Source organism: Mustela lutreola, chromosome 1 (genome assembly GCF_030435805.1).
Source record: "Mustela lutreola isolate mMusLut2 chromosome 1, mMusLut2.pri, whole genome shotgun sequence".
NCBI lineage: Eukaryota > Metazoa > Chordata > Mammalia > Carnivora > Mustelidae > Mustela > Mustela lutreola.
In genome coordinates this window covers 155154754-155168026 of record NC_081290.1, presented here as the reverse complement: position 1 = coordinate 155168026, position 13273 = coordinate 155154754, and positions in this window count along the sequence as shown.

The following is a 13273-nucleotide window of genomic DNA, read 5'->3' as shown; positions in this document are numbered from 1 at the left end:
TTTAATGGTTAACATTTATGATCCCCGTGCTCACTTCGGCAGCACATATACTGACATTTATGATTCCCAATGATAAAAACTCATTAAGATTTTCTGTCATTAACCTGTGACACATGCTGTAACTTTTCTGTTGCCCGAAGATCATGGGAAAGTTCATTTGGAATTGAGTTTCTTTTTTAAAATGACTTCTTGCCCTTCCTTCTTAGGTTAAGTTGAAACTTCTTGACCTACTTTCTTAGGTGAACTATGAACCCTATTGATTCTATACTAAAGATTGTTCAGGTGGAGTGTTCTGGTTTTGTTTCTCTAGTGAAGGTGGAGCAAGTGGAACGTTCTGCTCTTTTTCTCATCCTTTTCTTCATTTCTTAGAAAAAGCAAGGGTAATAAACCACATAAGAAGCAAAATGGAATTATCCCAAGTAGTATCATGTAAAACTTCCTTTGTATCTTCTTTCTGTGAGGGGCTGCCACTATCTCTACTACTTCCAAAGCCTTCTACTACACAGTCAGCAGGGTTCCACTCATGCTTGCAATGGCAGTGATATCTGTTGTTATGACAACATATTGATCATATTGCAGGTCTCAGGTAAATAAGCTCTTGCCAGATGCGACATAGGGATAGACTTCCTTTGGATGCAAATCTGCTCTGCACACACTGTTGATATTATATATCAGCTGTTCAAATGTGGTGGAAGGTCTTTTGGGCTCGATTTCATAAGCAATGTCATTTGTCTATCATATTGATCAAAAGCCCCTGTAACAGGTACTGAGAGCAACTAGGGATTCTGTGTCCCCTTCCACATAACTGTGATAACAGGAGTCCTTCAGGACTAAAAGCTGATCCTCAAGGAGAACACCCTGGTCTTTGTAGGTAAACACTGGGAGGTTTCTGGACAGAAAAAAAAGTTTATTGATCTTCATGTAGAGTATGTGCCTCTGGTATCCAAAATGCAGGCTGTAAGATATAAGCCTGGAGGCTTCATGCCAGTGTCATGTCTCAAGGGATCAGCACTTCTGGGTATCAAAGTAATAGGGGTGCCCAACCTGGAACCATCCAGAAAGGAACTGACACACCCCCAACCAGAACATAGAAAGAGAGCCTTACATGCACCAGGATCTCTCCCACAACCACTGTGGAGCCACTATATTCAACCACTGATGAGATCAAAAGAGGGCAGGTCAGGAAGTATCACTGTTCTGTTTCTTCCTTCTAAGCTGGATGTGGTGCTAACCTTTAATCTGTTCTCTTGCTAAATTACATTATTAGAGTAGCAGCACTAAAAGAAAAAAAAATAAGATGAAGGACAGAGACAAGACAAGGGTGGGGGAGGTATGAGCTGGAGGAGGAAGAAAAAGGTATGTGAACGGGTTAAAATGGGGGCATGTTGGGCTCAAGACATGACTCATTATACTGCATTGCATTTTGTCTTAAATAGTAGTAAGGCAAGGTGAGATTGGGTGTACAAAATTATGGTGATTGATCATAGGCTGATAGTTATAGAACTTAGATGAAGGACACATGTGGATCCATTATACTGTTTTCTAAATATATGAATACATATGAACATTTCCACAATAAATATATAAAACAAAGTGTTCTTAAAGGAAAGGTGAGTACCTATCATGTTTTGTTTTTTTGTTTTGTTTTTTTAAGATTTTTATTTATTTATTGGACAGAGAGATCACAAGTAGGCAGAGGCAGGCAGAGAGAGAGGAGGAAGCAGGCTCCCCGCTGAGCAGAGAGCCCAATGTGGGGCTCGATCCCAGCATCCTGGGATTATGACCTGAGCCGAAGGCAGAGGCTTAACCCACTGAGCCACCCAGGAGCCCCACCTGTCATGTTTTGATGAAGAATTCTTGATGTACACATATGGGCTAGGTATAATTACCAATACATATGTCTTCCTTTCATTTTTTTAAGGAATTATTTAGTGGCATTACTCAGGAGAGATACAAAAATTACTCACATATTTTCTTCTCAATGTCTGTGATATATGATTCCATGTAACAAATTATTTATTATCTTGTCTCTTGCCTGAGATCCTCTTTTCATCTAGGACTATGAAACTGCAAGGATCAAGGCATCGGTTGTTTTCACAAATATTGGTAGCTACTATAATGGTACTTTCATTCTGTAATCAACACAAAACAGCAATATTTGAAGAGGGAGTATATGGGGTTGGTGATGGATGTTACTCAAATATGTTTATCTTTGATTCTGCTCTTAAGAACAACAGAATTTTAAAAACGTCTAGCCATGCAAAATGGAAGGAAATCAAACAGCTGGAGATCCGCATACACTGAAGGTAAAATAAGGCTCCTTCAGAAATGCAAAAGAAATCAATAATCTTAGAAGGAAAGAGGAGGGCTTTGGGTAAGTTAATATTGTCTTACAGTGGCAAGACATCAAAGCCTGCATTTATAAGATTGCAAGATAATCACTGTCCTAGGTTTGACAATAAACCACATTTATTTCATAAATAAAAATACGTATACATCTTTTGTGTGAAATATAGAAACAAAAAATCATCTTAGTAACAAAAATGTATTACCACATATTTGTGAAAATGAAATCTGTTTTTAGCACAATGTCTGGCTAGGGATAGTGATTTGTTGCTTTCTTCTTTCAATAAAGTGTAACACATAATGTGCACACATGGTGCTACAAACTTGGGAAAACTAAATGACTGTACACCTCAAGAAAATTTAATAATATGGAGCTCAAATTTAGACAGAAGGGATGGGGCAAAGATACACATTATAAATTTGTAAAATTAAATTCAATATTTTACATATAAAATTTTTATTTTTATTTATCTAGGTAAATACCCACAATCTTCACCAGATCATTAAAGTGAGATTGTTTAAAGTAAAAATTCTTGATGTAGTTGAAAAAACATATTGAATTTGGCTATAAGAGAGCTAAAAAAGACTAATCAAATCTGCTTCCCATAGTGGATAATATAAATATGTAAATTATATATGATTTTATAATATAATATATAATAATTTTATGTTATATATCATAATATATAATCTAATATAATATATATAACATAATACAATAATAATATGAAATTGAAAGATACCTAATTAAAGGCCTATCATCCCTTAGATTGTGTGCCCATTTTTGCTTATTTTTTGGTGAATCTTGATTCTATGTTCTTTGAACTTTTTTCTCTGGAATTATTTTCCTCTCATTTATGGAATTTCCCTTTCATAAAAAGCAACAACAATCACTTCTCTATCAAACTTCTCCATGGATAGCTCTTTATTCATAGCTAATTCTACTACACAAAACTACCAGTTGACAGCTGAAAAGCATGGAAAGACCAGCAGAAAAGATTTCCGTATTCAGAATACCCATATGCCATACTACCAGACATCTGGTTGCAGTTCACTCTTACTCAAATCCACTTCCAAACCACAAGCCTAATAAATAGCCATTCCATTAAACCACTATTTAGCCTGTTTTCCTATTCATACACCAACTACCAAATTAGTCCTACACAAACTTCAAAAAATTGGATGTCTTATTTCCTAATGTATTATCCACCAATAATCTTGCCCTATATTCTGCGTTTTGTGAACATGTGGACAACTGATATAAAACTCGGATTATTCAAGCTTTAAAACTCATTTTTGACAAATGACCTATGGCTTCACATTGTATCTTACTATCACCTAAAGTTTAACAAAACCTAACCCCATGCCTAACCCTAATCCTAACTCTTATTATTACTTTCCACTGTCCTAACTCTTACATATTAAATAGTTAACCACAAGTCTCATTCTCATTCAAAAATTACTGCCCAAGTTTCTGGGAAAAAATAACTTTTCACTGTTTCCCACTTGTTAAGTGTTCCTATTTTACCTCTTATACCTATAGACTGGCTCTAGATTCCATCAATTCAACCACTATGGGCTCAACCCAGGCAGGATTAAATCTTTTCCTGCTTCCTATACTTCTACAACAAATTAGCCAAACTGTAAGAAAATCAGAATGTGTAGAGAAGGAATAGGTGAAAGGTGCAAAGTACAAACTGGATAAGCAGACTGACATTTCAACCTAAAGGATGAAGTCAGAAACAGATGTTTATTTCAACCCCTGGACACCTCTAAAAATTTGAGATTTGTTGTCCACTTTGTTTCATAATTTTTCTTTAAATTCCCTCATCAATACACAGGATCCTCAGCTGACAATCCATTGTATTTGTTTTATAAGTAATTACTATTAAGTTTCAGTAATGGTAAAGTTGTAAAAAAAAAAAAAAAAGAATTTTTCATTTATGCACATTTAATAAGGATCCAGTATTTTTATTTGTCCTTCTTTCTTGCAGATAGTTGAGAAACCTATTTCAGATTGAATATTAACCTCATCATTAAAGTGACCTAAATTCTTAGAGTATGTGGATATTTTTCTAGGACTAAAGGGAAGGTATATTTTACAAGATACTAATAGCCAAAAAAGACCTAAGATTCCTAAATTAAATTAAATCTTTTTTAGAGGACACCTTCTCTAAATTGTGAGCAGAATCCTAAAATATTGATTTGCTTTCCATAGCCCTCTTGATATATATTTGGTAATTATTATGGAGTATTGATTACAATAGAAAAATTATCTTTAAATAAGATAGTGTTAAAAGTGTCCTTAATCAATTTAAATTGACCAGAAATAATTCCTAAGATGTCAGCTTGCAAACAGATAATAGGAAAACATATTCTGAAAATATTTGAGTCAGAGTGAATTTGTCCTCATAACATTCTTTTATAGACTGACACAAAAGACATACTTCCTGAGAAATTATAACATTTTCTCTTCTTTATTTTTTTAAAGATTTTATTTATTTGAGAGAGAGATTGAGAGAGAGAGCATGGCAAGGCAGAGCAGCAGGCAGAGGGAAAGGGAAAGAGGCTCCCCATTGAGCAGGGAGCCCTATATGGCTCTTGACCCCAAGACGCTGAGATCATGACCTGAGCCAAAGGCAGTCACTTAACCAACTGAGCCACCCAGGTGCCAAAGTATAACATTTTCATTGATGTGGTAGAAAACCATAATAGTACAGAAACTTCCAAATAGACTATCATATATCATCTTTAATGAATTCTTTTATTTCCCTACAGCTTAATAAAATTCATCAATCTAGTTAGCCTACTACATCTCCCCTCTCACTTTCCTTTTTAATCAAATTCAGTTTTTCCCAAACAATGAGTAGCAACCCATTAGAAACAAAAACTTTTGGCTCTGAGTAAATAGTCCAGAATCAGACATATACAGGTTACAGATCCTCCTCAAGATTAAAAAATTAGCAAAGAATCACGTTGTGTTTGTATGTAAGTACCTATGTATATATTCGTGTATGTGCAAATACTACTGCTTCTCTCCTTTATTGTTAAATTCTCAAATGACTTACCAGCAGTAAAATTAATGGTCCCCCTGGTCTTTTTGCACTATAGTCCTGTCATAGATAATTTGACCACTGATGGCTATGAACAGATTTTTATTTGAAATTTTGCAAGACAAAGAGTAGCAACGATCCCCTCCCTTTCATCTCTCATTTAAATGTGTTCTAGATTGAACTGCTTAGCAACAAGATTTTCTCAATTCTAAAGACTATGGCAACTGGATAAAAGTTCTCCCACTCTGGCCTCATCATCTCCATCACACTTTATGTCTAACTACTCTTCAATATGAGTAAATGTGACTACATTTTTTATCCCAGTTCTGTGTGCTCCCTGCACATGGTGGAAACAATTTATCTTAGTACTCTTGCCCTGGCCCCAGATTATTTTCTCAACATTAAACCACATTATGGAATACTGAATTACTATAGATTCCAGAAAGACATATGACCTTACTTAAACAATTTACAGAGATACAGACATCAATAATCACCTGTGACTTTCACTATAAGGTCAATAAATAACTCAGAGACATTTCATATCTGCAAACAAATATGCTCATCTATTAGAACTGCATCAGCAAGAATAAGGAAAGTAAAATTTAAAAGGGGACAGAGGTGAATTAAATATAGCGTAGGTGATAAGGTCAGCACCATGGTGATATAAGACATTTTCCCTTTTTCATTCCCCTTTTTAAACAACCACTTACAGACATCCATACATGAGCAAGAGTACCTTAGCAGTGGGAGGGACCAGGGAGGACTCTTGCTTATTTGTGCATGGGAGAATAAACAATCAAGTCCTTGGTAAGGGATGCAAATCCAAGGGAGCTGACAAACCCATCCCACCTCCATTTGCTTTGGCCAAAGATGGAAACAAACTTGGAGGGAACTGAACTTGGTAGAAATAAACCGGTGAGAGAAAGTTAATTCAAGTTCAGTCTGCCAAAGGGGAGATTCCAGGATGCCACAGGAGTGGAAAAGACAAGTTTGGTTGCAATGGACAGTGGGGAACGCCACTAGGAGAGGTACAGCCCCTCCTCAAGGTGAGATAGCAATGGGTTATATTCTCTGGCAGTGGCAGCAGAAACATTATCTGCAGTGGTCAAAAGACTCAACTTTTCTCATGATAGAGTTGGAAAAAGTGTGTGGCTACTCAGCTAACCTAGTTTTAGGGGTCTCAAGTGGAGAAACCTGATTGCCTCCAGCAGCTACCAAGTTTCTGAGGAAGAACCACCATCACAGGGTGAAGAAGAAAGGGAAGAAAGCAGGCAAGAATATAAAAGTTCATGAAAGGAACCTGATTCATGCTCTGGCTTTAGGACTTCAGCAAGAGGTCTGCATATAAGCCTCTGGGATTGTCCCACGGGAGGATCTCCTTACCAACCCAAAGGCATCTCCAAAGCCCCAATTGTCAAATTTATACATCTCCCCACTGTGTGTTGGGCCCCTTTTACATGCTCCTAAGTGTGGCAGTGAAGGAGCAGGAGGCTGGCTGAGGACAAAGCTAAAGCTGGCGCCTTGCACCCACCCCTTCACCCGCTCCCCTCCATATGTGTAGCATTCCTCAGGCACCCCTGACTGCCATAAAACGATAAATAGTTAACTTGCAGAGATCACAGTCCTGCAAGGTAGGAGTCTCCCTTGGTTTGCAAATGTCCTTGAGATTTACAACAAAGAAGTTACCTCATCAATAGCCCTAATGTCACCCTCCCTTCCATGAAAAACCGAAGGAGGCAGAGGTAGAAGGAAAAGTAAATAAAGTTAAATTTCTTCTAAACCTAAATCTCATTAACAAGGATGCTTGATAGCAGGAATGTAACATTCCACCAGGAGACTCCCAATTGTCTTTACTTGATAGTAACCAGGCCTTCAATATCCTGATAGTGCTTTTTTCGCATGCGTGGGCTAAGCGGCCAGTTCTGCTTCTGTAAGATTGCTTTGTCTGCTTTCGCGCGGGGTCCCCTGACCCAGTTCACTGACGCCAAGTATGCCTGTTCAAACTCTCAATCAATCAGCTCAGCCCCACCCGAAACTTGTTTGTACCTGTCTATAAAAACCCTGCACCAACCCAGCTCTGGACCTCTCGGCGTTATCGGCAATGAGTGGCACAGAGGTCCAGGTTTGAACCTGCAATAAACGACCCTTGATGCTTGGCTTTGACTCACGTCTCTGGTGGTCTTTTAAGGTGGAGGTAATATTCAGTTGGCATTTCAGCAGTGAGAGCAGGTGGGTAATCTATGTGTTCTCAGCAAAATGGTCCACAGTTTGAGGGTGAGGAAGATCATATACTGGAGCTTCTGAAAAACATAATAGAGATTTCTTAGCCAGTTTGTTATGAGACCAAGAGAAAAAAACCAAAGCTTATAAATACTGCCACGAGAGGGAATAAAAGTGAAGCAGGTCTACCCACGACAAACCTAGGATCTCTAGGCAAGCACACCAATGAACAGTACCCATCTGAAGATAACCTTGCACATAAGCAATTGACAATAGCCATATTGAAGAAATTCAGCAAACTGTAGGAAATCTCGGAAAGATAACTCAGTGAGGTTAGAAAAAAGATACATGAACAGAATGAACTCTTTACAAGAAAGACAAAACCATAACAAAATTCTGGAGCAGAAGAATTCAGTGAGTTGGATGAAGGGTATAATTAAGAGGATCTAAAGTGGAGTAGAGCCGATAGAAGAGAAAATAGATGAGATAGGAATTGATTTTATTTACTTAAGATTTTTGGTTTTTTTTTTTAAGATTTTATTTATTTGTTTTACAGAGAGAGAAAGAGCAGGAGAGCAGCAGAGGGAGAAGGAGAGGGAGAAGCAGACTCTCTACTGAGCAGGAAGCTTGATGTGGGACTCAATCCCAGCATGACCTTAGCTGAAGGCAAATGCTTCACTGCCTGAGCCACCCAGGCATCCTAGATAGAAATTTTGAAAGGCATCCCGATTACCCTGTCAGTGGATTTCTCAGGCCAGGAGAAAGAAGAATAGATGTTTAACGTGCTTAAAAAATAAAAAAAAATGGCAGTTAAGTGTATATTTTCAATCAAAATTATCCTTCAGATTGGAAGAAAAAAGACTTTAGAACTGAAGGAATTGATCACCCCTAGACGTACCATGCAAGGCATGCTGGAAGTTCTTCAAGCGTGTAGTGAGTACAAACCTTTAATAAATAAAGTGTAATAAATAAATGAATAAATAAATAAATAATATGTAGTAGGTGCGAACCCCTACTAAATGCAAACAGGCAAAAGGAACAAAATACAAACTAACCACATAGCAAATAAGCCTAGACCATATGCGTGTAGTGTTAAGATTAGCGCGGAGTAACAAGTTGTAAATATTTTGACTTGTGCGAAATATCGTAAACCAAGACATGTTTACCACGTGTGTATGTTTTTGGTGTGTAAGCATAAGAAAAACAAGTGATGTAATGTGTTTATGAAGGAGACTTAGCACAGTATATAAAGAGGCATCTGGTTGGACTGAGGCAAAGCGAGTTTCCTGTCAGGAGAACATCATTGCCGGTGCTACTGAGGCCCCTACAGTTTCCTTGCCGACCACTCGCTGGTTCTCAGTCTCAACTTCTGTGGTGACCTCTCTGTCTAGACTGTGAGGCGACGTCTCCTTCTCCGTGACAACGTCAGTGGACTGTGACCGGGCCACGATAGTGGTGCGGACCTCGTCCCAATAAAGATCAAGTGAGTTACATCATATCTATCTATCTCTCTCTTCTTGAAACATCGCGACCTCCTGGTGGGACACAAGGGTTTTGCTCACGACAAAGCGGAAATGAAAAAATGCTGCAATCAGTGAGATTAAAAAATACAAAATACATGATGCACCGGTGAAGGTAAAAAATATATAGTCAGGTATAGAAAACTTCAATTATGTCATAGGATGGTGTATTAAACACTGTGTAAAGTTTAAAGGAAAAGAATATTAAAAATAACTGTAGCTACTACAATTCGTAACAAATTCATAACACAAAAAGAGGTAACTTGTGATATCAAAAACTTTTTTAAAAAGGTAGTAAAAGTGTTGTTGCTTTAAAGGCAAAGAAATGGCTATCTTCAAAAAAACGGACTGTTTTAGCTTTGAGATGTTTTCTGTGACATTTCATGGTAACTGCAAAGCAAAAATCTAGAGTTGACAGATGAAACAAACAAACAAAAATTGGAGAAACAGAGTATACCACTATGGAAAAACAACCATTTAAAAGGTAGACAAAAACAGAAAAGAGACAATGAGATAGAAAACAAATAGAAAGCAATCAATCAGAGAGCCATTGTGAGTTTTACATATCAGTAATCACTTTAAATTCAAATAGACTGCATTCACAGATTAAAAAGGCACAAACTGACTGTATGGAATTAAAAGAAAAAAAAAGTCCCAATTGCGTGCTGCCTACAAGAGACTCATTTTAGTTTTAAAAGACATACAGGATCAAAGTGAAAGAATGGAAAAAGGTATTCCATGTGATGAGGGAGCAGGAGGTTGGCTGAAGACAAAGCAAAAGCTGGCACCTTGCACCCCCCTCTCCACCCGCTCCCCTTGGTAATGTGTGTGACATTCCTCAGGCACCCCTGACTGCCAAAAATAATAAACAAATAGTTAACTTGCAGAGATCACAATCCTGCAAGACAGGAGTCTCCCTTGCTTTACAAATGTCCTAGAGATCTACAAACAAAGAAGTTACCTTATCAATAGCACAAATTTCCAGAGGCAAATAACTCAGTTGCTCAGCCCTAAAGTTAAATTTCTTATAAACCCAAATCTCACTAACAAAGACGCTTGATAGCAGAAATGTGAATGGCTTGCCAAAAGAACATTGATCAAGCTGTAAGGCCTTCAGTATCCCTGCACCTTGTAGGCCCTCTTTAGCATATGAAAACTCCATTGAAACCTCCCTTCCCCTCACCTTCCCACAACCGCAGGGTACATAACCTGCCATCCCTCACAACCTGGGGCAGCAGCTCTTCCTGCCCACGGGTCATGTCCCCGTGCTTTAATAAACCACCATTTTGCACCAAAGATGTCTCAAGAATTCTTTCTTGGTCATCAGCTCTGGACCTCACCCCACTGAACCTCACCTAGGTTCTAGAACTTCATCACATGCAAGTGGAAAACTCACATCACACCAAACAGACTTTAAGCCAAAAACAGTAACTAGAGGTCATTATTATAATTAGAAGTCATTATATAATGATGTAGGAAAGATGTTGGGGTTCAAAGCCGATGGGCAAAAAGAATTCCTGAGACTTCTTTAGTCCAAAAAGGTGGCTTTATTGAAGCATGACAAGAGGACCAGAGGGCAGAAAGAGCTGCACTGGTGAGGCTGATATAGAGTGCCGGCTCCAGCCCCTTTCTGTCCCTGGCTCCCCTTTGCTCCAGCAAAAGGCAAGAAAAGACAAAATAGCCATCCCCTTTGACTAAAATAGCAAGTTGTTGCTCTGGGGAGACCAAAGAAAAAGACCAGAGACCTGGTCTTGTTTGAATAAGAAAAGAGAAACAGCCCTGGAGGTGATTTAGCACTCTCTAAGTAGATTATACTGCTACATGAAAGGGCCATTCAGCCTTGGGGAACTGGGAAAGTGTCTGGGCCTGGGGAAACACCCCGCTACCATCCCCCATTGCCTGTAACCATAAAAACTCACCCCTAACCCTGTTGGGTGCTCAGTCTTTGGGAATGAACCCACTGAGCCTGGCATTCAGCTGTGTTCTCCATCTCTCCATGTGCCCTTTAGGTTTCCTTGTTCACCTCAGATTTTCCACAACACTGGGGTCATTAGTAGTGTCCCATTATATACTTTCAAGTTGGGCAGGTTTGGGGTTGGGGGGAGGTTAGGGAGAGCATAAACCTACCAGGTATTTTGGAAACAAGGTTTCCAGGAGCCTGAGGGGGCTAGCTATTGTTAGGAAAAGGTCATTTGTTACTGTTTAGCAAACCCTCAGTCATGAGACCCTTCAGATGTATATGGATCATATGCTTGGAGGATTTAATAACATGTATCTCAGCCCTAGGATGGGTGTTGAGATAAAGGAAGTTTCCAAAGGAATTCTTGTATGTTAAAGTAGACTTACAGAATCTTGGGTGTGGGGCCAAAGATTGTCTTTTGCTCTTAACAGTATTAGCATCAAGTGATGAGGGAAGAAAAGTACTAGTTGAAGACAAAGCATAAGCCTACACCCTGCAACCTCCCCCACCCCCACTTCCACTTCCATTTATGACATTCTTCTAAGAAACTCCCAACTATCTTAATGTTAATACCTTACTAGAGGAGGGGAAAACAACCTTAAATTGACAATGACAAGGCCTCGGGATCTTGTAGGTCTTCTTTAACATATGAAAGTTCTGAAACCTCCCTTTTCCTTATCCTCTAACCCCATAGTACACAATCAGCCACCCCTCACAACCCCCTCACAACAGCTCTCTCTGCCCATGGATCCTGTTCCTCTGCTTCAGTAAATAACCATTCTGCACCAAAGACATCCCAAGAATTCTTTCTGGGTTGTGGGCTCCGGATTCCACCCCATTGAACCTCACCTACATTCCAAAACCACCTCAAAGGCAGCTGAGCTCCTAGTTGGAATGTCACTCTGCCTGTTTCAAGGACTTGTCAATGGGCTATAAGTAGTAAGGAAATTTAATTCTGCCTTTGTTTCCACACATCATATAATAATAAAGGGGTTAATTATCAAGAAGACATAACAATTGTAAATGTATGTGTACCTGATGGGGTTTTGGAATGTGGGTGAGTTTTGGTGGGGTGGAGTCTGGAGCCGATCATTGTAAATAATCCAATATGGCTGGAAGGTAGTGAGAACAATAGAACAGAAGAATTAGATATAGTTGGGAAAATAATCAGATAATCATAAAAATACTAGGGTTTTAGAACATTGTAATAATTATAAGTGACACTGGAAACCATTAAAAAGTTTTGAAAAAAGACAAAATGAGAGTAGATTACATTTTTAAGTCTCTCTGGATGTTCTATTGAGAAGAATATGTATGAAACTGGGAGCAGAATCTGAGAAAATGTTTAGAACACTATTGAAAAAATCAAGGACACAGATATGTTACTTTGGACCAGCATGATAGAAGGGATAAAAAGTAGTTAGATTTCTAGACATATTTTGACATCAAAGAACAAGATTTCTCATGCACCATGAGCTATGGAAAAAGCAGCTATTATAGATGAGATCACAGATGACTGGTCTGGGCAATACAAAATGGATTTGCCCTTAGACTGTAGAACAAGGAGATTAAGGGAAGGGAAGAATAGAAGTTGAGTTCATAGTATCTTAAGTTTATGATGACTGTTAGAGCTCTAAATGGAGGCATTCAGTAGGTTGTTGATATATATAAAAGCTACACTTCAGAATATGAGGCAAAGTCAGGAATATAAATATAAATATTATTATATTTAAGGCTATGAAACTGAGTGATATCATCAAGAGAATGAAGAAACTGAAGGTGATATCATCAAGAGACTGAGGACAGAGTCCTTAAATTTTATGTATAAAAAAAGAAAGTAAAGATATTTGAGAACAAAGACTGAAAGATATGAAATAAAGGCAGAATAATATGGTGACTTATAAATCAAATGAAAAAAGTATTTGTCAACCATGTCATATGTAATTAACAATACCAGAGGTAACAACAACAAAGATATTAAGAAAATGTTTAAAAATTCCAATGAGTACATTCTGAGATTTACTACATTTTTAAACATCAGGGAGTGCTTGTGTAGACCAAAAGCATAAGGAGAATGGTCATAGTTTTACTTAAAATTAAAACTAGAAATACCCCAATTTCCCTCAGTATTAAATAAAATAAAACATCTGCACAATGGAATTCTGTGCAAT